This window comes from Triticum urartu, chromosome 6A (assembly GCF_056163025.1).
Source record: "Triticum urartu cultivar PI428250 chromosome 6A, HENAU_Tu73, whole genome shotgun sequence".
NCBI classification, from domain to species: domain Eukaryota; kingdom Viridiplantae; phylum Streptophyta; class Magnoliopsida; order Poales; family Poaceae; genus Triticum; species Triticum urartu.
This window is the reverse complement of record NC_141878.1, coordinates 228,036,138-228,042,039: the sequence shown is the minus strand read 5'-3', so window position 1 is coordinate 228,042,039 and position 5,902 is coordinate 228,036,138.

The following is a 5,902-nucleotide window of genomic DNA, read 5'->3' as shown; positions in this document are numbered from 1 at the left end:
AGGAATATCCTTTGTTGATCGTGAGAGCTTGTGCTCGGCTAAGTTGGGACACCTCTGTAGGGTATAAACTTTCGAGAGCTCTTCCTGCGGTTATGTGGCAGATGGGAATTTGTTAATATCCAGTTGTAGAGAACTCGACACTTGACTTAATTAAAATGCATCAACCATGTGTGTAGCCATGATGGTCTCTTTTCGGTGGAGTCCGGAAAGTGAACACGGTCTTGGGTTATGTTTGAATGTAAGTAGTTTCGGGATCACTTCGTGATCACTTCTAGCTTCACGACCATTGCGTAGCTTCTCATCTTACTCTTATTTGCATATGTTAGCCACCATATTTTGCTCAGCGCTTGCTGCAACTCGACCTCATTACCTTATCCTACCCATAAGCTTAAATAGTCTTGATCTCGCGGGTTTTGAGATTGCTCAGTCCTCATGACTCACAGATACTACCAAAACAATTGTAGGTACTGATGATACCAGTGCAGGTGATGCTTCTGAACTCAAGTGGGACTTCGACGAGTAATTTGTCTTTACTATGTTTCGTTTCCCAATGATCAGTAGTGGAGCCCAGTTGTGACGATCGAGGATCTTGCAGTTGGGTTATCTTCTTTTCATTTGGTTGTCCGTAGCTGGACTATGTGTGTATTTTGGATGATGTATGAATTATTTAAGTATTGTATGAAGTGGCGATTGTAAGCCAACTCTCTTTATCCATTTCTTCTTCATTACATGGGATTGTGTGAAGATGACCCTTCTTGTGACAAAACCACAATGCGGTTATGCCTCTAAGTCGTGCCTCAACTAGTGACGGCAAGCAATATGTATATACCCACGCCCACAACTCCTTTGTGTTCTACTCGTGCATATAACATCTACGCATAAACCTGGCTCGAATGCCACTGTTGGGTAACGTAGTAATTTCAAAAAAATTCCTACGCACACATGATACGTCTCCGTCGTATCTACTTTTCCAAAAACTTTTGCCCTTGTTTTCGACTCTAACTTGCATGATTTGAATGGAACTAACCCGGACTGACGCTGTTTTCAGCAGAATTGCCATGGTGTTATTTATGTGCAGAAACAAAAGTTCTCGGAATGACCGGAAACTTCACGGAACATCTTTTCGGAAATAATAGAAAATCCTCGCAAAAGATGAAGACCAGGGGCCCACCACCTGTCCACGAGGGTGGGGGGCGCGCCTGCCCCCCTAGGGCGCGCCCACTACCTCATGGCCCCCCTGGAGCTCCTCTGACCTCAACCCCAACTCTATATATTTGTTTTCGGGGAGAAAAAAACAAAGAGAAGGATTCATCGCGTTTTATGATACGGAGCCGCCGCCAAGCCCTAAAACCTCTCGGGAGGGCTGATCTGGAGTCCGTTCGGGGCTCCGGAGATGGGAATCCGTCGCCATCGTCATCATCAACCATCCTCCATCACCAATTTCATGATGCTCACTGCCATGCGTGAGTAATTCCATCGTAGGCTTGCTGGACGGTGATGGGTTGGATGGGATCTATCTGTTGACACCAGATTTTGGCATGGTTAAGAATCCGGGTTCGTATGCAAAAGTTAGAGGCAACACTTCGCGGGCTGGCCCTGAGTGGGAAAGAAAACTCTTGCCGGGGTGGAAACCTTGTCAGAGAGGAACCCTGGCCGGAGTACAAACCTTGCCGGAGTAAAACCCTTGCCGGAGTACAAACCTTGCCGGAGTGAAACCTTGTCAGAGAGGAACCCTGGCCGGAGTACAAACCTCGCCGGAGTACAAACCTTGCCGGAGTGAAACCCTTGCCGGAGTGAAACCCTTGCCGGAGTACAAACCTTGCCGGAGTGAAACCTTGCCGGTGTGAAAGCTTGCCGGATAGAAACATTGTCGGTGTGGAAAGCTTACTCGGATGGAAAACTTGCCGGGTTGGAGGCTGTGATAGTCAATCGGATGAGAAGTTGAAGATGGGCTCAAAAGGTTATTCAGATGATCTCGGATGGAAAAACGTTCAACATGAAAGTTGTTCGTCTCGTCGAAACGATCGATTTTGATATAAAGATCGTCCCAATCCGAATTCGTATGCAAAAGTTATAGCCGCTACAAGATGCTGCTACAGTAGATGGCCGGACACTCCGAAGGCAACCCTCCGGATTCCATATTTTTCTGCTATAGGCCGGACACTCCGGGCATGTCCGTCCGGGGTTTGGATTTTTCTGCTGCAGACTTCGGAAAACAGCCAAAAACTCTCTCAAGATGGCCTCTAATCAAAAAACGTTCAACATGAAAGTTGTTCGTCTCGTCGAAACGGTCAAGATTGCTTTTGGGCACGTTTTCATCCGAGATCGTTTACTTCCTCAAAAGTGACCCGCAAGGTGCTGCCAGGTGGTAAACCGAACAGTTTTGGAAAGTCCGGATTCCGAGTTGGACCCAAACTAGGGTTTTGGACGTGAATTCTAACCTTTCCTTGCACGGAAAGTCCATCCGCCTCTTATATACCCAAGGGGTGACGGCCGATTGAACAACACACAATCAAACAAACACATCTACTACTTTTTCGTGTTCATCTACTTTTTATCTCTCCCTTGTATCTTTCTTCTCGTTCTTCGCTAGTTCTTCATGCTGGAGGGCTGTGAATCCACGAGGCTCTAGGGGCGAGCGAATCGACCTGGAGCAGTCCATAGCCGCCGCGAGCCCTGACGGGGTCCCTCCCGGGCAAGCGGGGCTTCGGGTCTACAAAAACATCTGCCGGCTGTCTTGCGTATCGCGTTGCCGGCCGGATCTCCTTCGACGCGAGCTGCGGTGCATCACCCCCGGCGTCGAGGGTACACGGTGACGTGTTCGTGTGCGAACACACTTTTTGGCAACTCCGCTGGGGACGAAGCTTTGAACGGTCTCCAGCCCGTTCTTGCTACGAAGAGATCGTCATCTAGGGTTTGCAATCTACAAAGGTAATATGAATACCCAATTCACATATGTAGATGCAAATAATGCATATGTTGTTGCTAGATCATCTAATGAGAATAATGTATCGGCTAGCCCTAGCTTTATCAATCATATATCTAATTATGTGCAAGGGCCGATGCAACAAAATCTCCATGATTCTACTTCATATAATTTTAGCAACATGCAACATATGTATCCCAACTCCCATGCATCGGCAACCCCAAAAATTTATATGCCGATGAATAACATGATGAGTTTGGGCAATCAAGTTGAAACACCTCTTGTAGGAACTTCCAATATCATGCGACAAAGTGTTTCACCTTTTTATTCATCGGCAACTAATTTGCAATATACTAGTTCAACCATGCCGATGGATGGGAGAATCGGCCATGCTACTACTAGCTATTCGGCCAATTACTCTCAACCGTCATATGCTACACCCCATCTCAGTAATTTTTCAGCACCATACACAACTGTAGATGTTCATAATTCGGCTTCACACCTTCCTGGTCATAGCCGAATAAATGTAAATTTTACAGGAGAGGTTGTGCCCAATATTGTAGAAGATGAGGTAGTAGTGGCTGCATTGAAGAGTTTAGCCCAAAATAAGAGGATTAGTGCTCTTTGCCTTGAACAACATGAAAAGGGGCTATTTCCTGATTATGCCGCAATAAAAGCTAGAGTTTTGCAAGAAGATGAATCTTTGCCAATTGATAAGATTGGCGAGCAAAAATATGGTTTTACAACAATGCATATGCCTTCACCTAGTACTACATCATATTATACAGCCCCTACACAATTGCAAAGTTTCGGCAATACCCATGTGCCATTGCCGAAAGAATCTAAAAGCATTGGGGGGCAATCGTATCCGAAGTGGGCTGAAATTGAGAAAAAGATTAAAGCCAATTTTGCCACTTGCTGCCAGAAACAAAAAGAAACAGAATTGGCTCAAGTGAAAGAAGCATTGCCAATTGGTAGAAGCAATGTAAAGAAAGATGATTCAGAACATGAAAGTGCTCCGGTTGAAAGAGTCATCAAGAAGTATATATTCTGAATCCATCAAATGCAAAGAGGCAAGCATTATTGAGAAAGGGCATGGCAAGCATAGCAAAGCGACCATACTTGATTTTTCCAAAGTTAATGGAACCTACTTCCTGCCCTATGAGTTTCGTGCCAGAGAAATTGATGAACTTCAAGGACAAGAACAAGTAGCCGAACAAAGTTTGGCCGACAAATTTTTTCAATGTAATGATGCACGAAATCAAGAAAAAGATGATGAAGAGGCGTTGGGGAGCCATCCAAAGGCGGAGCAAGATATTGTTCAAGTCACACCACCACCGTGATCTCCCAACATATTTGAAGAGGTATGTTTAGCAAGTAATTTACCTATTTTCAGATTTGGTCAGGACTTTATTGTTGATGCATCTATTAGAAAAATTCTCATAAGTAATTTTGAAATACCAATGAAGAAGGGTAATTTACTTGCTAGCAATAAAGTTGTTATTGAGCATATCGGTCAACCCATTATGCCATTTATAAAGATCGGTAGTGACTTATTATTACAGCCAAAGCTTTCCCCGTTGCTTTATCTAAAGTTCATATCTATTTGGGTAGCTTTGCTTATTTCATACTTGGCTTGCACTTGGTCTCAATTGAGACATGTGTGTTCTAACTATTTTCGTTTTAGAAATTTAAAGCCAAGATTAAATTCTGTTGAGAAAACCGATGCTAGTATAATATCTTACCCAAAGACATCGGAGATAGAGTGCAAAACACAATGCATAGCCAAATGGTGTGATGCAAAATCTGAACTATTCGTTTGCTTAATTCCAAAGCCGTTCTCACAGCAAGATCGGCTAGAAAACAAGAAGTATACCTTCAATTCAAGCATGTGTGATCAAATATTTGACTTGTTGCTGAAAAATAATTACATTACAATTCTTGATCACCATGTTAAGCCATCAATCCAAGGACGAATGTATTGTAAGTTGCATGATTCGTCCAAGCATAATTTTGAGGATTGCAACATGTTTCGTCAAATAGTTAAATCGGCCATTGAAAAAGGACGATTGAAGTTTGTTGAAATACCAAGAGATGATCAGTCCATTCCGATTGGTCCCGATGGCAAAAAGTTTTTGCATCGGCTGCTTCAAGCCGATCCATTTAAAGAGAAGGTAAAAACTGCAGGTGATGGGATCAAGCATTCAAGTAAAGAAGTTGTTGAAGAGCATAATGAACATAATCTTGAGGGTGAGAATTCCATCGAAGCTACAATGGAGATGCCAAGGACTGGGGGGCAGCAAGCAAATCCAACGATCGATGAAAGCAAACCAAAAGAAAACAAAGGCCAAAATAAGCGCAAGTGTAAAAGATCAAAAATCACCTTCGCTGAACTATTGGAGAAATATCAAAAGGAGAGTGAAGAGAAGAATGCTTATCGGCCCAATCATGCAAAGAAACCAAGATCACCCCAAGGCGCAAATATGAGGATCGGTATTGGCAAAGTGAGAGTTTCAATGCATCATATTCATATCCTTATTTTGGGCCGCCAATGCCAATGCCGTGGATGTCTCCCTATGCTCATGTAGATCCATGTTCATCATGGGACAGGTATGATACAAGGGCACATTCTCCATCTTATTTTAGACCATCTCACCAATATTATGCAGCTCCGAGAAGATCAACATTTGAACAGTCACATGTTAAAGACCGTTTCAATTATAAGGAATCGGTCTGGACACCATGGATGAAAAAAGAGGTGGTCAAGAAAGTCTACCGCGTGAAAAGAGATGGTCATAAGTGTGCTACTTCAGATTTGATCTCAAATAATAAAGAGCCAATTAAATTGTTGACATTGGCTACAAAAGGCAATGAGATGAAGCAACCAATTATTGAGAGTCAAAGTGCCAAATCTGAAGAAAAGAAGTTGAGAGTGCACAAGGCCAAAAAGGAATCACAGCCGAGATGCCCACTCGG